At 32.8% G+C, this 23,511-nt stretch overlaps 1 protein-coding gene across 1 annotated transcript in view; it reads left to right on the top strand.

Annotated features, from left to right (window-relative positions):
* Positions 1–23,511, top strand: part of LOC140451811 (lachesin-like) — a 264,100-nt gene that overhangs the window by 194,459 nt on the left and 46,130 nt on the right. Inside the window, exon 2 of the mRNA XM_072545679.1 lies at positions 2,207–2,313. The gene's annotated coding sequence lies outside the window, so the exon portion shown is untranslated. The remainder of the gene's footprint in view (positions 1–2,206; positions 2,314–23,511) is intronic.

Here is a 23,511-nt window from a genome sequence, read left to right as displayed (position 1 = left end):
CGAATGCTTGACAATATGATTGCTAAAAAGCTAACGATAGGAACACCTTCAGGAAGAAAAAACAGAAACCGACCACGAATTAGGTGGTTAGATGGAGTTGAGACCGACTTAGAGATATTAAAGATTAGAAAATGGCAACACATTGCCAGAAACCGAACTAAATGGCGACGAATCTTAGAGCAGGGCAGGATCCATTGAGGATTGTCGAGCCAAAGATGAACTCTGAAGTTAACTGGATTTTCATCTCTTTTGGTCATTTTCTAGTAGTTAAAGGTGATTTTTAGTCTTCCAATCTGTTATTATATGCTTGTATTTTTATCCACAGTTAAACCGACGAGTATCACTCCCTCTAAGGGGACAATTTATTCATCCCAGATACCTACGGTATTAAAAGGATTACGCTATGATGGGGCTGTTTCTGTATTATTGAGCCCTAGATGTTTTTTAGTATTGTGTGTTGCGACAGACGAGTAAAATATTTAACCCCTAATTTCATTCTTAAAATAAAACGGATTTATAACTACGCCCATGTAAGTACCTGCGATGAATACACAATGTTCAAGTTTTCTAAATATATATTTATGGCAGTGGAGGCACATCATGGAGATTATTTGACAAGGATATCCACCCTCGAATCCGCTGAGAGCTTGTCGTCTTCAATATGGAGATCATGTCACTTTGCGAATTATTTGTTTGTCTTTGCAACAAAACCGTTTTTCAAAGATGTATGTGTATCTTTGGATGATGACACAACTATAAGATGCCTTTTTAACAGGAGAATTTGAAACGTTTTAGCGTAATTATTAAGATATTATTTATTGGACTTGCGTAATAATTATTTTCAATATGTGGTATCATTTTTATATTTACATATAAAAATACCGTCCTTGGCCAATAATTTTCAAGTCCAATAACATACTGAATTCTTTTTGAGTTTGCAGAAATTTCTCTTTTGGCTTTATGGATTTCTTTATTGTATCGTATCAGTTTTTCTCTATAAATATCTCATTCTTGATTGGATTTGGTCTTATCCAGTAGGCTCCATACACATATCCTACGCTTTTGTAAGTACTTGTTTCACTGTTTATATCTATTGTGTTTTTTTTTATTTATTTGAGAAATTTTCATGGAAAATGGCCGTTGTGGCCCCATTTAATATATCCACTGTCAGATAAAGACTTTTGAATCCCTCGAGACAATCCAAATGTACTTTTATAGCCTTCCTAGTTTGTCCCCATTGGATTTCTGAACATTGTTGTCTTCAGAAGTTTCAGAAGAGGAGAGATCCGGTCGAACCAGATTGACTAGTAATCAGAACATAAAGGATCTACTGAGACATGCTAGCTCTGTAATATGTCGTATGTTCTGTTACTGCAAAGTGCAATAATCAATATTTTTTCAGTTGCTTATTAGAACATGGTACTGCCATTTACAGATATTCAGCGAGGATATCAAAATTTAAAAACACTCAATTAACTTGAATCGACAAAAGAAAGTCTGAAAAATAGCAGTACAGAAATTCTAGTATCAATTCGGATCGACCAACAGATCCTGAGAAGCACACGCCGACTATAAATAGCACAGATATTTGAAGAACATCATTAGTACTTGACAGGAGTATACGCCCGTTGCCCTATTCCTTCTGAAAGTGTCTAATGCAGTTGAAGACTAAAAGTTAGGAAGAAAAAAATCCAGATCACTAACTAAAAATCAAAAATATAATTTGCCATTACTAAACTCAGGCCACGAAAGTCCTTATTCCTTGATACTATAAAAAAATACTCGTGACGAAACACAGCCTTCCCTCGCTCCTTTTTAATATTTGTTTATGATACTTACGTCTTATGTTCCAAATGATGTAATTCCAATTTTCGCAAGCAGTGAATTTTTCTTTTGTTATTGATAACTTACATCCTTTAGATACCCAGATATTTTTGTGTGGTAATTTAAAAAGACATACGCCGACCTTGCCCAATTCCTACCAATACATTTGTTTCACATGTCAAACGCTGTTCTGCTATCCACTTAGCGGAAAAATATAGGTTCATTAAACTCTGTGAAGTTTTTTATTAGCGGTTATAAAATAAAAACTGCGTCAATTGTGAAACTATTGGCCTGAATCCTTATGGGTGAAGTTTAATTTCGAATACTAAGTGATATAAAATGTACAACTAATAGTTGTCTATACATTTTTTTCTTGTTTCAGCGGTTGTCGAGGAGCCCGAATTCACTGATGTTATTCAGAACATTACTGTTGCTGCAGGCAGGAATATTAGATTTGCATGCGCAGTCAAGAACTTAGGAACGTATAAGGTAAGTCAGCATTACTTATTATTTGAACTTTACCACGTTTCATTTCATTCTATACCTACATATATTTCAGTGACTGGAACTATCGACTGATTTAGGTAAAATTCTCACAGCTCATAGGAAATAGCCCCCAAAATTATCAATAGAGGGGTTACTTCAAGCTGTTAACTTGTTGGTTGTTAAGACAGTTGGTTGCCAGGATCTTGTGTAGTATTATTCAGATATGTTTTTGCTCTCTTTAAAGACTGTTAGTCCGTATATGTCTGCTGCAAAAGATCGTTTACTATATTTCAATAAATATTTAATTGAAAATTTAAATGAATATTAACTTAGATATTATTGTATAATAGATTAAACCCAATTAATTGTAATGAGAATTCATTTTGACACTTGCTTTGACGTTTTCAAAAAAAATTTAAGTAAAAATTATTAATTTTTTACTATTTTTAATACTGTTCGTAATTTTTATTTCATAATCTTTTCAAAACGGTTTCCGGTTTGGAAATCGAAACGTGAAAGCAAATGTAAAATGTAATTTTGATTACAATCAACTGTGGTTTAATCCCATATCAAATAATATCGAACTTCTACCACCAGATTCGACCGATAGATATATTAAGAATATATAAAATATTACCGTACATCCTTAGAGAAAAACCGTACATCCAAATACAAATTAAATACGAAAAAGTTTTCAACGAACGTCTGTGATTTCTGTACCTAAAAGGAATTAGAATAATTCAGATCTTATGTCCAAGAACACATCAATCATACGCCGAATGCCGTATCTGTCTTCTGCTAAAGGATCTTCCATATATCATTCCCTTTTCCTTTAACAAGAAAATTCCTTTAACTACAAGGATCGGTTAATAGGGCTGTTTGTTGTCTTACTTGGTCGTCGAACTTTATTTTTATTCTCATTTACACAAGATATTATATTTATTTATATATATATATATATATATATATATATATATATATATGTTTAAAAGATTAAATCTTCTAGCACTGCTTTGACGGCCGTGAACGAAAACGATTTAATAATATCGTTTCCTGTTATCTGGGCTATGCGAAATGTGTAAAAGATTATTAAACTTTTAGGTACAGAGGCGCCTCTGTACGCTAACCACTGCGGTGGTGAAGCTTTGGGAGACATTCGTTGGACTTTCCGTGTTTGAATTTGTATCAGCCCAAGTGTCTGATGAGGCTGGGATAGGCCGAAATGATTCATAACACTTTATCGATACCGATTCGAGCAGGAAGTTTAACGAATTTGTCCTCCTAGGCTATATATATTTGGATAGTGGGTTTTCACCTTTGTTTTGTAGTACAGACACGGACAAGGTATTTTTTATTAATAGCTCATACAACACTAGTTATCAATTTAGTGAATATCTTTTGTATATACTTCATTGTTTATTTGTGAAATTAAATTGGTTGTATTCTAAAAAGTCATACAATTAACTAGTTTAACGCCGTACTTTTCCCGCCGTGCTTCAGGTACGTAGATATGCATGGGATTGTCCATAAGTAAAAGTAACAGCATAGACTAGGCAATAGTAACAGAATATTATTTTTACTTTACCCTTTACCCAATAAGGTTAATGTAGAACAAATGATAAAAATCCATTGCCTGGCTTGTATATGTGAGTATGTCGAAACTAAATATCAATATCCCGTGCCAGTCTCTACTAGTAGTGCAGTGAGTAGTGAACAGTGTGGTGAAGAGGTTTCAGTACAGAGTCTCAGAGTTTTTAGTAATGTCTTTTTTGGTACTTTATAGGTGTGATTTTCCCGTTTCGTTTAACTTCTACATTTTTTTGCTTTCGTAGATTCTGTATAGTTGTCTGGGTGACCTACTCTATAATGAACACATGTTGGCTGGCATTATAAGTCTTTATCACAATTATTTATCATATCACGTTTATATATCACGTATAACTATAGGGTTGGCATTTCTTGCATTGGGGCACAGGTCTCAATTTTTTTAATGGCAAAATTCAATTCAACCTTTTAATATGTTAAAATTTACGAATAATTTACCAAAATCCTTATCATTTCATTTTCGTCTTCTACTTATTTTTCTTGTGTCTCTACCCTGTTTCATATGCAAGTACCTCCTCGTGTTTATAATACGTAACATTCTCATTTTTAATGTTGAGTTTTTCATTTTTTATTTGGAGTGGACAGGATACGGAACGAACTTCTAAAGTACGGAGAACCAGATCTGACGAAACAAACTCTCTTCAAACAAATAAACTAAATGAAATTATAACACTAGCAGAAGAATAAAAAGGTTTTAGGTCGGGAAGATCATGCACCGACGTCATATTTATAATGAGGCAAGTGTAAGAGAAATTATTAGAATACAACAAACCAGCATATCTATGCTTCGTGGACCTTAAAAAAGCATTTGACTAGGTCAACGTAAAGGACGTTATCCACTTATTGTACGCAAGAGAGATACCTTTACGAATAATCAAAACGATCGAAAATATCTAACAAAAAACAATACAATAAAAGTAAAAGAAGGAGAAAAACTAGCTGACCCTATTGAAGCTGGCGATGGGATAAGACAGGGGTCTTATCATCTCAGATCCCTGAGTCCTCTATTGTTTAACCTAATTATGTATGACATAATAAAACAGGTAAGAACTAAAAAAGGATACCAAATGAGAGATATAGAACTTAAAATAATCTGCTATGCAGACGACGCAATAATACTCATGTCAGATAATAGAACAAGTAATGGACATCACATTATCTAGCTACAGAAAGTAGCAATATGGAGAAATAAAATTATCGGGAAAGAAATGAAAGACAAAATTTACAAAACAGTATCAGACCAATAATAAGATACGCAGCAGAAACACCACATGACAGAGAGAGGATAAAAAGGATGTTAGAAACAGCAGAGATGAAAACACTTTAAAAAATTAATGGTAAAATACTATGGGACAGAGCTAGAAGAACTGATATATGATAAAGATGCAAGGTGGAGAACATCAAGGACTGGGTAAAAAATAGAAGAATAGAATGGAATGATCATATAAGCCTAATGACCACAAACAGAGTAGTGAAGACAGCAAGAGACGGTTCCCAATGGGAAGACGATCAGTAGGAAGACCACGAAAACGATGGAACGACAACTTACTGGAGGCACATTGAAAAACAGACAGAGTTATATGTATACATAAAAAGAACAAGAAGAAGAAGAAACTTGGTGTTTTTTCACCAAAATATTTTTATATCAGTTTATTTTTTCTCCTTGGATATTGGTTTAGATATTAGGAGATAGATTATGAGTAAGGGTGTGTGTGCTATGGTAGCTCGGGGTACCGACTATTAAATTGTAAGGTAAGTGCTTATCAATGGGATTCGGAGCACATCTTTGGGTTTCAGGTGCCACTTTTGCACTACTCCTAATCGCACCGAAATTCATAGAATAGGAATCGTGAATGACCCCATAACAAAAAAAAATATATTCGCATCAAATTAGTCACGTCCAGTATTGGAAATGTTAAGTGAAAAAACAAATAACATTATATGTAATGTAATGTTTATTTAGAATTGTATTATTTAGATCTAACTTCGGATAGCTTTAAAAGTTTAAACAAAAACGTGAACAAAGAAATTAGGAACGATCATAGAAACTATACTAACAATCTAATAAAAAATATAATATAAGATAACTGCAATATGAAAGTACTTAAAGCAAAAACCTCAAACGGCACAAGAAAAATCATAGAAATAAAAAATGAGAAAAACGTCACTATCCGAGACAGAAAGGAAATAAGCGAGGCCATTGAAAAATTCTACACTAAATTATACTCGGCAAATACACAACCACAACAACGACGTACTGAACGAACAATAATTAACACCGGCTCAGAATAAATACCGGACATAACCGAGTATGAAATAAGAATGGCCCTAAATCAACTAAAAACGAATAAATGTCCGGGAGAGGATAAAATTACAGTCGAAATGTTGAAAATCGGTGGAAGAAAAATAGAACAGGTATTAAATATTTTATTTAATAAAGTAATTGATGAAGGAAAGATTCCTCAAGAATGGTACAACTCCGAAGTCATTTTACTATTCAAGAAAGGAGACAAAGCAAACATCGAGAATTACCGACCAATATCCTTGCTCTCACATCTGTATAAATTACTAACTTAAATCATAACCAACCGCCTAACATATAAGCTCGATTTCTGCTCAACATTCGATTCCATCGAATTATGGGCAGTGCTTGAATCTCTAGAAAATGCACGTATAGATTCCAGATACACTAACATAATTAAAAACATATATGAAAATGCCACCATGCAGATAAAGCTGGACGAAAGCACAAAAACTAATCCCATAAGACTACAACGAGAAGTAAGACAAGGAGACACCATCTCTCCCAAACTATTTACCCTTGCTCTAGAAGACTTTTTAAGAAACTAGAATGACACAATAAGGGTATCAACGTCGACGAATCATACTTAAACCACTTGCAATTCGCAGATGACATAGTTTTAATAGCCGATAATATCCAAGAACTAAATGATATGTTACAACAATTAAATGCAGTTTCAGGAGCGGTAGGCTTAAAAATGAACTACAGCAAAACAAAAATACTGAGCTGAGACCAGACAAATATAACAATACAAAATCATACCATAGAAAATGTTGAACATTATGTATATCTAGGTCATGTTATCAAACTAGGAAAACCAAATCAAGATGCTGAAATTAAAAGAAGAACACAGCTGGCATGGGGCGCTTTCGGCAAATTAGCATATATCTTGAAAAACACCTCCATTCCTGTAAACTTAAAGAAAAAGGTGTATAACACATGCATACTACCAGTTTGTACTTACGGCTTGGAGACAATAGCCCTCACCATAAAATCTGCTAAAAAATTAGAAACAACGCAAAGAGCAATGGATGGAATCATGCTTGGAATATCACTAAGAGGCAAGATTAGAAACACCGAGATAAGACGTAGAACGAAGATTAGGGATATTGTGGAAGAAATTGCAAAAATGAAATGGCGCTGGGCAGGTCACGTAGCCCGATTTAATGACAACAGGTGGACACGGAGAATTCTAGAATGGAGACCAAAGACGACAACAAGAAGCATGGGAAGACCTCAAAAAAGATGGGTACATGACATAAGAACAGTGGCAGGCAAACAGTGGATTAGATTAGCGCAAGATAGAGAAAGGTTGAAGCAATTGGGAGAGACCTACATTCAGAAGTGGATGGAAAATGATTGACAAAGAAGAAGAATGTTTATTTACGGACTTACCATTTTTTTACAAATTAACTTAAATTTAGCTTAAACTATTAAAACACAATGTGATTACATAAAAAGGTATTTTCGATCTTATTCTTAATAGTACTTAGTGATAAATGAAAAAAAGCATTACTATTAAATTTATTTACATTTCTACACATTCTCTGTAAGGGTTTATTTACAGTATAAGTTCGATTATGAAATTCTAAATAAAATAAGTCTTGGGATCTGGTGTCTCTACAGGGAGTACGGAAGTTAACCTTTTTCAAAAGAGCACTAGCATCAATGCCTCCTCGTATTAATTTATATAAAAATGATATATCTAGCAATATTCGCCTTTCTTCAAGAGTAGGCAATTTAAGTAAAGATTGCAAAATAACGGAAGAGACGTTTGGATAAGTATCCCGACTTGCAGATCTAAGTTGATTTGTAGAAAGATGAAGTTAAATGTGTCGATAGCAATTAAAGTAAATTGTATACTCACGCTTAATCAAGCCATTAAGAGCGATGCTGGGAATATTTATATTCCACTATGCATCAACAATTTACCCATATAAATTACCATCTTTCTTGTACTCATTGCGTCGAGTAAGGACGATAAATTTGTAGAACATTCCTCTAATTGAAGAAGCTTCTGTTCCATGATAACTTGCGCAATTTTTATTTCTATGTATCTTCTAGGAGAGAAAGTTTTTATCGCATATACGTGAGCCAAAAAAAGTTGATCGATTGCATCAAAAGTGACTTTTTTGGATTCAAAATAACTTATTTCTTCCACAGATGTGGATGGTTCAGAATGGCGTTTTCTGTTTGTTTTGGGGGTAATGGGAATTTTGCGCTCAGAAGTAACTCTAGAACCACCACTTAATCTAGGTTAACTGCTGAGGGTTGAACCTGAATGATATCGGTGTTCGATGTTCCTAAATTTTTTGATTGAGTGTTTTATGAACTAGATAATTGTGCTCTGTCAATTTCACTATCAAAAGACTCTACATTTGTCAATTCTGTATATTGTGGTACTCGGACATCGCTAACGTTAGATGTAGTTTTTGCAAAACTTAAGAATGGTTTGAATGCTTCCATTTGATATTGCAAATTTCTAAATTTCTTCTTTATCTCATCCTCTAAAAAATTGTTTTTAGATATCTGGCAACCGGAGATTCATTCTATACAATTGACCATAGTTTTAGAGTTGGTTTCTTGATTGTAAGTGCCATAATTGTAGAAGTTTGTGAAGCAATATGTAAAAATTTGCAATTAACATATTTACTTGAACCAACTACAGAAATATGGAAAAAATCTGAAGAAGGCTTTAGAAATATTTGGCAATTTCCAAATTGTATTGGTAGCATCGATGGTAAGCATATTACTATAAAATATCCAGACAAAACTGAAGCTAATCACTGGTGTTACTTAAAAAAGTTTTCAATAGTATTATTGGCTATTGTTTGTGCAAATTATAAATTTATTATGGTTGATATTGGTGGTTTTGGTAAAAATAGTGATGGTGGAATTTTCGAAGTTTTCAACATGGAAAGAAGATTTGAAACCATTTCATTGAATGTGCCTGGGCCAAAAAATCTTCCTGGACAAGATGAACCTTCTTCTCATGTTATAATCAGAGACGAAACATTTGCTCTAAAATAATATTTGTTGAGGCCCTTTATTAAGTAAAGTAAAACAGATATGTTCAAGGTAAATTATAATGTACGGCTCTGTAGAGCGAGAAGAGTTGTAGAAAATGCTTTCAGTATGTTAGCACAAAAATGGCGTATATTGTACAGACCAAACGAAACAAAAGTTGACACTACTAGTAAAATTATGAAAACTGCATGTATCTTACATAATTTCCTACGAACAAAAAAAATGTGTTGATGGATTTATCGAACTTTTAGAGCCAGCAGAACCTAAAGTTAGAGCGTTTCTAGATTTTGATAATGACCCAAAGAGACTAGTATTCTCGGTCCAAGACAGATTTGCCACTTTTTTTAATTCAGGACTATGAATTAAAACTTTTATATTTTACTATTATGTAATAAAATTCAATATACGTACCATTTTCGCCTATTTCTTCTATTTAACTCCAAACCTTATCCTTTTTTCGAATATTCTGTATTTTTCTTTGTATTCTATTCTTGTATATTTTGTAATCCTCATGGAAAAGATAATAAATAATGGGATATTGTCGAACTAATTCAATTAATTTCTCTATTTCGTTATAATAAATTACTACCGCACTACGAATCCGGACAAAAACAATCGATGGCGAACTAAAATTTCGGACGAATATTTACTCAGACAAATCGCTCTTAAACGGTAAAATTCGTGTGAGTCTGAACTTGCGAATCGCATGTGGTGCGATTTTCCGCAACAGGTACGAATAATTCGCGTTGATTTGGGGGAACCTTAACTGCAGGAAGAAGAGCGTAACGGATCTGAGCCCTTTTATCACAGTCAAGGTGTCACTGATCATTCAATTTTTAATCAGTTTGATATTAATAAGTTTTATTGAAACATAGATAAAAAGTTTACCGTTGTTTTTTATTTGGTTTCTTCTTTATAGTTACACTTTTGATAAGTTAGTTTTTTATATTTTAAATTTGAATATGAAAATTTTGATTTCAGTATATTTAAAAACAACTACAAATATTATACTTCAGTAATTTTTCAAACTTAGGAACTTTATTTTTTAGACGCCTTTTGTTTAATATAGAGAAACCCCTGACAAGGTTCGTGAGTGTAAGCCGAGAAAGCTATCACAAAAACAAACAACTTTAATTTACCTTCAGGAAAGTTTCGTTGTTTTTACGTTTCATTCGGATCCAAATGAAGTTGACTGGCCTTTATTGACGGGAGAGAAGGAAGTCAAATAAATTATCAGAGATCGCCCATAACATACTATTTGTGTTTTATTAAAATAGTTAATAATTTCCAACGTATATTTTGTAACTACCTTCTTAGTTAAAAAAGTATTAAGGTAGAAAAAAATATTGTACAAAGTGTGTACAATATTTGTGTGGATAGAGTGCAAAAATACGTCTAAAACCATGTATTATTTAACTTCCGGTCATAAAAATATTTCACTTCCACTGAAAATTTTTGTTGACTTACGATTTACTTTTAATCTTTTTATACAGATTGAACGAATTTAAAACGGAACATAGGAAATCAATGTATTTCGGCTCAACTCCGCTCTAGGTGGTTGGCCAACAAAAGGTTGTCAAATAATTATATTATAAAAATCCAATACTTCAGCGGGCTGCTGGATTCGGAACTCATTCAAGAACAAGTCAAAACTCCACCCAAATAGGTTGCCTAGAATCACTGAAAAAACTAGACTAAACAAGCAGTTATTATGCTGTCAAACCACTTATCGCTTCCTGATTGTCCAAGAGATAGAGCCGAAATTTTGAACTGATCAGTAATGTGACATTTCTCTATTGGAATATATTCATTGTAACTGGGTTAAGACTTTGCCTTACAGGCGGACGCCCCTCGTGGTACAGGGGGTAGCTATACAGGGATGAAGTTGAAATTTTTTTCGGAAAAATTAACGATCGATAATATGGCTGAAAATTTGCCCAGAGTAAGATCTTGGTATAACTAGACGAAATCCAAAAGGGCGGACGCGAGAGTGGATACATAAGGGGTGGCGGACAGGGGTGAAGTTGCAATTTTTTGGGGAAAAATTAACGATAAGTAATATGTCCGCCATGGCTCATTATTTAGCCCCTAAAAACTTTAAATCCAAAAGGACGGACAGCTGGGTTGGTACAGAGAGCCACAAAACGGGGTCAAATGTACCACTTGCCTGCGCATTTTAGGTCTCGGTAACAATTTTCAAACTGATTTTATTATGATATTTTTATACCTATTGATTTGAAAATTTGTATGCTCACTTCTGTTACTATTCTGAGAAGCGTCAAGTAGAGTTTTCCTCAAAATTTTCCAAAAAAATTTCCGTAAATGAAAATTTTCGTAATTTTTTGAGGTAAAATCCAATTTGTAGAATCCTTTCAATTTTCTGTAAGTTATACCATGATTTTTTTCCAAAAATTTTCAAACGATTTTTCCGATAAGAAAAAAAAATTTACAAAAACTTTTCTAAAACATTTGATAAACCTCTACGTCATCGTCTGAATCTTTTATAGAATATTTTGTAGTTTTAAAATGATATTATGATAATGTTTTTTTTTTCAAACTAAAGTCATATTTACTTACTTTTTACTTACAAATCACATTTTTTTCTTAAATACAAATATTTTACGAATTAATTTTTAATTGAATAAATGTTTGATATTTAATGTTTTATTATGGACCTCAGATGCCAGAATCAGTTCGAGAAGTAGTGATTGAAAATGAAGTAGATAATGAATGTGATATTATTGAAAGTGAAAGTGACGAAGATGATGAATGTGAAAACATCAATGAGAGTGAGAAAAATGACGAAGTTTTTCTAAATTTTTTTTTCTTATCGCAAAAATCGTTTGAAAATTTTTGGAAAAAAATCATGGTATAACTGACAGAAAATCGAAAGGATTCTACAAATTAGATTTTACCTCAAAAAATTACGAAAATTTTCATTTACGGAAATTTTTTTGAAAAATTTTGAGGAAAACTCTACTTGACGCTTTTCAGAATAGTAACAGAAGTGAGCATACAAATTTCCAAATCAATCGGTATAAAAATATTATAATAAAATCAGTTTGAAAATTGTTACCGAGACCTAAAATGCGCAGGTAAGTGGTACATTTGACCCCGTTTTATGGCTCTCTGTACCAACCCAGCTGTCCGCCCGTTTGGATTTAGAGTTTTTAGGGGCTAAATAATAAGCCATGAAAATGGCGGACATATTACTTATCGTTAATTTTTCCCCAAAAAATTGCAACTTCACCCCTGTCCGCCACCCCTTATGTATCCACTCTCGCGTCCGCCCTTTGGGATTTCGTCTAGTTATACCATAGGTAATCTTACTCTGGGCAAATGTTCAGCCATATTATCGATCGTTAATTTTTCCGAAAAAAATGACAACTTCATCCCTGTATAGCCACCTCCTGTACCACGAGGGGCGTCCGCCTATAAGGCAAAGTCTTAAGCCAGTTACAATGAATATGTTCCAATAGAGAGATGTCATATTACTGATCAGTTCAAAATTTCGGCTCTATCTCTCCGACTATTAGGCAAGCTCCTCTTTCCTTTAAAGGAGACAGATAGTTGAACGATATTTTATACAATGTCTATCACCGGGTATGGATTTATTTTTGTCCAAGTTTTATATTGGTCCACTATTTCAAATGCAGTTCAAACAGACATATATTAAATTGTATGTTCCGTTTTAAATTGGTTCAATCTGTATGTAGATTTAGTCGTGGAACAAACAATCGATTCAATTTTGATTCACAACTTATTTTGCAAAATGAAGGTTCACACAGAAAAATGATATTTAATATCATTACTCTTTTAATATTTATTTACTTATTCGTCTATATTCTGGTGTACCTCATTCGACTTTGTCAATAAGTTTTTTGTGTGTTGACCTATTTTTAGATGTTTTATTTTGTTTATTACAAGATCTTTATACAGCGTCTAAACTTATAGTATAAAAGAGGATATAGTTAGAGAATCTGACACGATTTCTGTGACTTTTTTTGCTTCTGGGGTATTGTTCCTCTTATTTTCCCGAAAATTTTCACTCGTAAGACAGAAAAATAGGGAAACAAGTTCCGTCAGACAATATGAAAAGCTGTTTATGCTGCTGTTACTGAAAGTATCCAGAAAAAATTAGCTAGATATACATGAATTTCGTTCCAGTCGTTTTTCCGACATGTTCGAGCCGTCAGACAGAAATATAAAAGATATTGCTCACTGTTATAAACGTTTCGTTTCGAGTGATTGGTAGTACTCTTTAATTACAAAATCTCCAAAGTAATATATCAAAATTATTACTTTTTATTTTTTCAAATATGAGAATGTTTTCTGGATGTATGTTTCTATTAGATACTACTGAGTGCTTTTACAAAACGCTTTCATTGTCTCGTAAATGTCATACGAACAAGATAATTGTGTCACGACTACAACAATTCGACTACTACAGGCGTTATAGGATTTAAAGTAAAATAATTCATAAGTGGAAGTTCATATATTCGCCTTGCTGAAGATTATTCGAATGTACGTGCTAAGAATTGCGATATCCTGGTATTAAACAGATTACAAAAGTTGAGCGTAAAGTAAACTGAGCAAACACCAAGAAGGGGTAAGATTTTGCGTGATTAAGAGCCCTCAAAAACTAATTGTAGCAGCAAGAAGTCACTGTAACTCATAGTCTAGTCGACAATTATTATTTTCTCTTCTCTGGTATACAATCGTACATTTCGAAATTTAATTTGTCTTTTTCTTTATTATATATATATATATATATATATATATATATATATATATATATATATATATATATATATGGATATACAGTTGTGGTAATCTGAAAACTGCATATATCACACATAATTAGTGCGAAAAGAACAGTATAAGGTTGTTCTCCTAACAGAGAGAGACCGAATATAGAATGATATTAGGATCGACATACGAGCTTGCTTTTAACACCCATAAGATTGAATTCTAGTTTTGTCAAAGTGACTAATGGAGTGAAATATTGTGTTAAGAAATGTAGAAAATGCACGGATAGTGATGAAGATAAAAATTAACCAGCTCGTGCAATTAATGAAGAACGGGAACAGCGTGAAACTGCCGAGTGTACTCTAGCTGAAATCAGTTTTCCTTGTAACAGCACCGTAATTTTAAGCTAAACTGGTATTAGTGCTAGAACTGTACAAAATATTTGAAAAAGAAACAAGTACCATTGCTACACATTTCAAAAAACACAAAACATTGTGATGGAACTCGCTAATCGTGACGAAATTTTCATGAAAAAATATTGTTTACAGATGAGTCAGTCTTCTTTTTCTTTAACTGGCTATAACAATCCATCTTACCGTAGCGTACTCTACAGAAAATAGGTACATAAGCGTTCCTTGCAAAACATAATACCGTCAAAAAGTCAAAATCTGGGCTGGTATTTTAGGTGAAAACGTAATTGGCAATTTTTTCATTGTGGGCTTTTTGTGTGGTCGTAAGTATCTGTATCTTCTGAGAAATCACATAATCCCAGCAGTTCGAGCATTACCTATTAATATGGATGAAATTTAGTTGCAGCAAGACGACTTCTCTTCTTCTTCAAGTGCCATCTCCGCGGCGGAGGTCGGCAATCATCATAGCTATTCGAACTTTTGAGACGGCTGCTCTGAAAAGTTCATTTGATGTACATCCGTACCACTCTCTCAGGTTGCGCAGCCATGACATTCTACGCCTCCCTATGCTTCTCTTTCCTTGGATCTTTCCCTGCATGATCAGTTGGAGCAAGGTGTATTTCTCTCCACGTGTAATATGTCCAAGATATTCCAATTTTTTTGTTTTTATTGAATTTAAAATTTCCATTTCTTTGTTCATCCTTCTCAGAACCTCTTTGTTTGTGACGTGTTCTGTCCATGATATTTTCAGAATTCTTCTGTACACCCACAGCTCAAATGATTCCAGTTTTTTCATTGATGTAGCATTCAAGGTCCAGGATTCCATTCCATAAAATAAGGTCGAAAAAACATAGCACCTCGCCAACCTAATTCTTAGTTCCAGTTTTAAATCCCTGGTACATAGAACAGCAAGACGACTGTTGAGCTCTAAATGCACGGGAGGTGTTAGATTTTTTAAACATTAAGTTTCCAGATAAAGTTATTAGTACAAAAGATACCATAAAAATGCCACTTCGCTCTCCTGATCTTGTACCTTTGGACTTTTTCGTATGGGGTTATGTGAAGCAACAAATTTACCGATATGAGCATGAAGGTGCCGAAAATTTTGACGAATTACGTCAAAAAATCATTCAGGCCTTTCAAAGCATAACATCTGAAATATTGTCGAACACCCGAAGGCACTTATACAATATATTAGGCTACTGCTTGGCTGAACGTGGAGGACTTTTTAAAAATTTAATTTAAAATAGTTTTAATTAAAATTATAAAATTGTATGACAGCAGTCAGCTGCTGCAGTTAATCGCCTTTTACGACATGTAGGATATTCTGTGGGTACTCACTAGGTGGTACACTGTTGAATTATGAACAAGAAAATCTTTTATTTAAGTTAGCTTTTAACCCCCAGTCTATTCAAACTTTATAATAATCTTAAGTTTGCATCAAAAGAGCATCATGAAAGTCGAATTAATTTTTCTTAATTTTAGTTAAAATTGTTCAGTTGCTTTTAAACTACAGGATGTAAAAGAGTTGTAGGACACCCGGTACATTTCCTAAATGTATTGAATATATTTTGTGCACATACTAGTCTTTCTTTAAACGTATAAGCACAATTAATACAATTAGTCAAAGTAAAAACAAATATTAGGATTGGTAACAATGTTAATATATCTATCATGGCACTCCTTCAATTACATTAAGAAAATACCTATTCATAGTAATTGACGTATCAATAAAAATAAAACCGTTGATTACTCATTTGTTTAAGCAATTTAATAAATTACAAAACTAATGAAAATAAGATTGTTGTCTTTACCTAATTCAAAAGTTTATACAAAAGAAGAAAATATTTATAGTTACATTATAAAACAGTTTTCTGAATATAAGAATAAATGAAATAAATAAAGGAAACGCTCATGAAATGATGCAAAGCACTCGATTCTACATAAACATTCAATTCACTGTAGATGTGCGATACAAATTTATGACATAATTATACTCAAATATATCAAAAAGAATGTATTTTGGCGGACTTAAACATTCCCCCTGTCATGTCACACTTTTCTGATTTAGTACTTAATTTAATTTTTTTTTATTTATATTAATTGTAATGACAACTAATTTCTCTAGTTGGCAAATCTAGTATAGGTTTCTTATTTATTTTTGATGTTGTGAATTGGATCGTTCTCCATAAAGAAACGTGTCTATCAGTCCAAATAAATAATCACATGCTACCTCAATCTGATGACATTAAATATATATTTAAGAATGCATCTGGAGAGAAGACTGACATGCCGAGGGTCCAAGTTAATGGTACTGTCTTGGTGGTGTAAGTCCGTAGTCGAGTTTGCTTCTTATTAATGTCCGATATAAATTTAGAAGAATTTTAGTATCTGAACCCCATCTGTGATTGGATAAAACTCTTAGTAAGTTTATTCTTTGTTGACAGGATTTGATCAAATTGTTTCAGAGAATGACCATTTAGATACAAGTTTAAGTTGTATTCTGCTGTTCTCTTTTGTCAAACATTATTACTTTAGTCTTCTCAGTTGAAAAAGTTAAACTAGTCTCTAAAGACCACATTTCTAAGCTGTTTAATGTTCTCTGTAAAATTTGCGTAGCTAATTCTATATTTTTACTTTTAACATATATTATTAGATCATCAGCAAAAAGATTAGCTTTTACGGGAAGCTTTATGTGGTTTGTTATATTATTTATTGCGATTAAGAATAATAGTGGACTTAAGGCCGATCCTTGAGGAATTCCATTATGGAGTGATTTCGATGTTGACATGAATCCATTCGTTTTTACTTGTATGGACCTGTTTTGAAGAAAGTTTTTTGTGAAAGCGAGAAAGTTACCATCTATTTTCCAGTTTTTCATAATTTTGAGGATATAGTGCATCCATGTTGTGTCGAAAAATATTGCGATTACTTTTTGTTGATTTGTAAATGCTTCATGAATTTCGGATTCTAGTGCAACAATGTTATCAGATGTCGATCTTTCTGAACGGTATCCGCATTGTATTGGAGTAAAAAGTTTTTTCTTTTCCAAGTGCCATTTCAGTCTTTTACTCAATATTCTCTCCATTGCTTTGCAAATGTTACTGGTGAGAGATATTAGACGATAGGAGGATGGTAAGTTTTTTGGCTTATTCAGTTTTAAAAAAGGAATTATAATTGCTTGACGCCATATTGAAGAAAACGTTTTATTTGTGTAAATATTGTTAAAGATGTCAACTAAAATTTTCTGTACTGCTTCAGGTAGTTTCTCAATAAATATTGTTGGAATATCATAGGGTCCTGAAGAATTTTTTGTAGCATTGCCTAGGCTTTCGTTTAACTCGTCTAGTGTAATCGGTATATTTAGAGGACATAAAATATCTTCTATTTTGATTTGTGACAATTCGGTTTTTTCTTTGTGTTTTAAGAATGTAGAGTTGTATTGACCATTGCTCGAATATCGATCAGCTAAGATTTAAGTAGTAAATACTTAGATTATAAGAATAAATAGAATATAAGAAGTAAATAAAGTTATCTGTAGCAATGGTGTCGATATGATTAATTTTGGTTGAGCCTTTTATTTTCCTTATTTTCTGCCAAATATCACTTATTGGTGTAGATGAATTTATTGATGAGACATAATTGGTCCAGCTTTCTTTTTTAGATTTTTTGATTAGAAATCTGGATCTGGCTCTTAACACTCTAAATCTAGCTAAGTTAGTATCTCCAAGATTCTCCAAGATCCAAGTATCTCCAAGATTCGTTATGACAATTTGTGTCAGCAAGAATTAATTTAGGAGATGGAATTTGTTCTATCACTTTTTGTAGTTCTAGGAGTATGGATAAATATACACTGCAAATTTTAATTTTGAAAAGATGAACTATATACTACATTATTATTAGAAAGTCGTGTTTCTTGTAAACATATTACTCAAGATAAGAATTAATTGATTAATATTTTTAAGTTTTCGATATGGCTGTAAACGCCATTCAAATTCCATTGAACTATGAATTTGGTTAATGGATAGAGTTGCCGTCGCTTTCTTCCTAAGTAATAGAAGAGTTGCCTGTTCCATGTATCTTTTTTAATATCCTTGAAATGTTGTTTTTAAGACGTCGGTCGTGTGTGTTTGTGTGTACCATTTGCAATTCAACGCTAAGTCCTTCTAGGTCATTTGTATAATCCTTTGCTACGTTTTCAGGAAACTTTGAACCTATAGCATTTGTAATATAGTCGCATAGTTCTGTGTAATTTAGTGTATAAGGAGTAGTAGCTGACGATAAAATGGCTTCTATAGGTTTCATTGAGGTTTCGATGTTCAAAGCTTTTTTAATCCTTTTAGACGCAGATTTCTTTGAAACAGGAATTATTAGTTTTTGATTTTCTGACTCTATTATTTCAGGAGATGTTGACATTTATCTTTTTATAGAAGTATGTGATATTATGTTGGTATTATTAGATAGTGATTCGGGTAGGTTTTGTGAGTTGGAGGAGGTATTTGGTAGTGGTCTGGTTGAAAAAGTAGCAGGAGTACTGGATTGATGAGCAGTTGGGGTTTCTGATGTAAGGGATGTTTTATTTATTGGATAATTTTCTGTTTCAGAAATATTAACATTTATAGATTGAGATAGCTGGTCAATATTTTGTATATTAATTGTTTTGATAATGCAGTTTTCATCTTTGTGTCCTGTGGTATTACATTTAGAGCAATTTAGGTCATCTAAGGAAAGATAAATTATGTAGGGGATTGTCATTAGATATTAGAAGTGAATTTGGGATATAATTATTAGTTGTTGGAGCAACAAATACTTGACGCCTAAAGCTTAATATATGATTGTATTCAGATTCAGGCATGCCAACTTTTAAAAATGTTATTTTAGACACGGCAATAAGCTCCAATTTTTTGAGCTCTTCTTTGATAATAGTGTTTGGAATACTGGGGCAGACATTTGATATGACTAGTCGGCTCGCAGGAGTAATTGATCTTCTAATTTCTATGTCGTTTCCTTGTATTGAAACGGATTTGTGATTATGTAGTAATTTTTGTAAGATTGTAGTGTTACTAAGATAAATGCATACTCTGTTATTTGAGATTCTGGATGCGAAGATGATATTTTTTGGTTGTACTAAAGTTCCTATTGCTGTTATGTATTGCTGTGTCAGCTTTTAAATTGTTATCCATTTTTAATTTTTATTTTCTTCATTTAATAGTATTAATACTAGAGCCGCTACTGACTTAGGTAATTAAGCCGGCTTATCGGTGTTTTTATTTGAAATAAAAATAGATCTTCTGTTGTTTAGTTTTCAATAAAATCCTTTAAATGGTTTTATATGGATCAAATAAAAATTGTACTTACAATTTTTCTCTTCTGTAATTAGAAAACACTTTAATTTCACTCTTAGTGCAAACTTATATTTAAACTTTTGGTATAAACCAACAAAAAACACGTTTTATTTGGAGCTGAAATTTATCGACACTTTACTAATGAGTCGTTGGAATGATTTTTTTCAGAGGGCTTTATATTATTAAAATTGTCAGTTTAATCAAATTGTATTCAATTGTTTTAATTAAATTTGTCCCTTTCTAGTTTGTAAAGCATTTTTTAATTTTTTTTATCAAATAATAATAGCGTATTAACTTCATTCATTTAATTTTCCTGTAACTTTTTTCCATTAAAAGTTTTATTCATTATAATCTATGGAAACGCGATTGTTATTTTTCCTCTATACTTCAACATTTTCTTTGTTATGCCATATTTTCCTGGATAATACACACCATTATTACGAATATACGGTACATTTTGAGGGAGAGTTATTTGGTTTAAATGTTAAATGATGTTTTAACTTTTTGTTATTCCTTACTCCAACTACATAAAACCAACATTTCTACTATTAGGCGAGGCAATGAAGCACTAAACCTAACAATTTTCCGCAAGAAGACGAATCGATATGCAACTTTTTGCATTCGATTCAGAAGTGTATCAGAAAGTTTGTGAACAAAATTATGCATGAGAAAAATGCACTTTCAAAATCCATAAAAAATGAAAAATTTGGAACACGAAGAGACGGCGATGGTCTCCGAACTACCTGGTGCCCGGTGTATAAGCCTGATGGAAGGTGTAATAAATAAAACAAATACTATATTGAGTAATTGTATAAACAACAAGTATATTAACTTCATATGCCAGTAACCTAATCTAACAACCTTGTCTAATCGAATAATCTGTCCCTGTCATGCCATCTTGTTACCAACATGAATAATATGATTGTCACTTAATTGGGTCTCATACATCCTCTTTTCTTTTTCCTTTTAATTTCAGCTTACAAGTTTTTTTAATTTGTCTCCCTGACCTTGTACAGTAAGTATTATTATGATTTGATGTTTCAAATATATGATTATTATCAGGGATTAAAACTTCTGTTGTTTGATGTTCCTGATATGTTTCAATACCCTCACTGTCTGGCAATTTATGAAATACACTACCATGGCTACCCAAATGATGATCATCACCATAGTCTACAACATGTTTATTTACTGATGATCTTATGTGAGATCTGTTTCTTCTGATAATGTTTCCACTGTCATCTTACAGGATGTATGATCTAGGCGATTCATGTTGATTCAAGATTTTTGCAGACTTCCAGGTGTTATTACAGTGATCAAGGACTGTTACATCCATGTCCCTGTTCAATGGCTTCAATATTGTTGCATTTTTATTAAAAGTTGTCTCATTTAATTCTCTCTCATTTTCATTTTAACATTTTCACACAAACATGGATGCAACAAATCAACTAAAACTGAAACTTTTGTTTTACATCTTCTGCTATTAAAAAGTTGTGATGGGGAGTATCCCATACCTTTTAATGGATCATTTCTATAATTTATTAATGCTGACTGAAGGTCTGCATGTTTTCTTTCATCTATGGTTTTCGTTAACATGTTTTTTGCAATTGACACTGCTTTTTCTGCTAATCCATTTGAACGTGGATAATTAGGACTACGAAAGATTAAAGTAAATTCCAATTTCTGCTTTCTAAATTTTTCAATATTATATGGTACGTTGTCAGTTACAAGAAAATCAGGTGATCCAAATCGTGCAAAAACTGTCTTAATTTCAGCAATTACTGAATCAGCACTTTTGTCTTTAACGGGTAATACCTCTAACCAGTTAGAATATGAGTCAAATAAAACTACGTAACTTTTTCCAGCATATGTGAAAATGTCGGGCCCAACCTTCTCCCATGGCCTTTTAGGTAGTGGATATGATAATAGAGTTTATTTTGGGTTTTTTTAGCAAATTTTTCACAACTCTCACATGCCCTTATATATGATTCAATATCCATCGCCATACCAGGCCAATAATAAATTTGGCGTGCCAGTGCTTTCGTTTTTTCTATGCCTAAATGTCCCTCATGAAGTAATCCTAGAACTTCTTTTCTTAATGAAAAAGGAACAACTAATTTATTGTCTAAAAAATAAGGTCATTAGTTATAAATAGATTCTTCTTTAGTTTGGCAAAGTGTCTGACATTTTCTGGAATTTTATATTTTTGCTCTGGCCAGCCACTGATGATAAAGTTAAAAACAACTTGTAGTTGAGGGTCTGCTATTGTCTCTTGTCGAAACTGATTTTTTCGTTCCTCAGATAGCGGTAAATCATTGACAATTGAATGAACGGCAAACTCTATTTGATATCAACAGATCTTTTGTTGAATTTTAGAAATGCCTTTGATAGTGTGTCAGATATGTACATGCTTTTTCCTGGTTTGTACGACACAACTAAATCATAATTTAATGATTTAATCTCATTCTCAGGATTCTTGGTGAAATCGACTGTAAATCTTTTTTAAAAATTGATTCCAGTGGTTTGTGATCACTGTGGACTTTTACACAAGCTCCATAGACAAAGTAGTGAAACCTCTTTAGAGCAAATAAAATAGCTAGAGTTTCTTTTTCTATTTGAGCATATTGCTGCTCAGTTTTTGTAAAGTTTCTTAATGCAAAGTCACAGGTCTTCTTGCAACAAACATGCCCCCAAACCATCTTTTGATGCATCTGTTTCAATTTCTGTTGGTTCCTTTGGGTCAAATACTGCCAAGATTGGCGAGTTAGTCAACAGATGCTTAAGTTGATTTAGTGAATCTTGATGCTCACTTGACCACTGCCAATCTACATCCAATCTTGTCAAGTTTCTTAACGGGGCAGATATTTTTGATAGGCTTGGTACGAACTTGACTACATATTTTACCATTCCTAAAAATCTTGCAACATCTTGTTTGCACTCTGATGTGGGCATGTCTAAGATTGCTTTGATATATTTATCACTTGTTTTCACACCATCCTTTGAAATATCTGACCCATGGATTTAACACTACTTTGTTTGAACTGTACCTTGGACTTATTGAACTTTATGTTGTATTTGGTAGCACAGTCAAGAACCCTTTTTAAGTTCCTGTCATGTTCTCCTTCTGAGGCACCAGTGACAATTAAATCATCAAAGTAAAGGCCTACGCCTTCAAGATCTTCAAATATTTCAAAATTCTTTTTCTGGATTACTTCTGGGGCTGAGCAGATACTGAAAGCCAGTCTATTAAATTGATACCTACCAAATGGTGTGCCGAAAGTCATTAAATCTGTACTTTCATCATCCAGCTCCACTTGCCAATAACCATCCTTCATGTCTAAAACGGTGAAGAACTGTCCTCTACCAAATAAAGTTACAATTTCATCAACAGAAGTAATTTGAAAGTGTTCTCTCTTGATGGCCCCATTAAGTTCTTTTGGATCAAGACATAGTTTTAAGTCACCATTTGGCTTTTCTACAATGACAAGAGGGTGAACCCACTCTGTTGGTTTATCTATCTTTGTAATGACTTCTTACGCTTCAAGATCATGCAGTTTATTTTTTAAACGTTTTCGTAAAGCTTGTGGAACCCGTCTTATGGTGCTTATTCGAGGTTTGGTATTTTCTCTTAAGGTCTTTGGTGGTTTGTTGGAAATTTTCCTAGACCTTCAAACACATGTGAATATTTTGTTACTAGCTCATTTAAATTGTTAAATTTAGAACTTACTAATGAATCTACCCGTTTGACTAAATTTAATTCTAG

This window comes from Diabrotica undecimpunctata, chromosome 10 (genome assembly GCF_040954645.1).
Source record: "Diabrotica undecimpunctata isolate CICGRU chromosome 10, icDiaUnde3, whole genome shotgun sequence".
NCBI lineage: Eukaryota > Metazoa > Arthropoda > Insecta > Coleoptera > Chrysomelidae > Diabrotica > Diabrotica undecimpunctata.
Note: the sequence above shows the minus strand (reverse complement) of the source record. Positions and strands in the feature narration are given on the sequence as shown.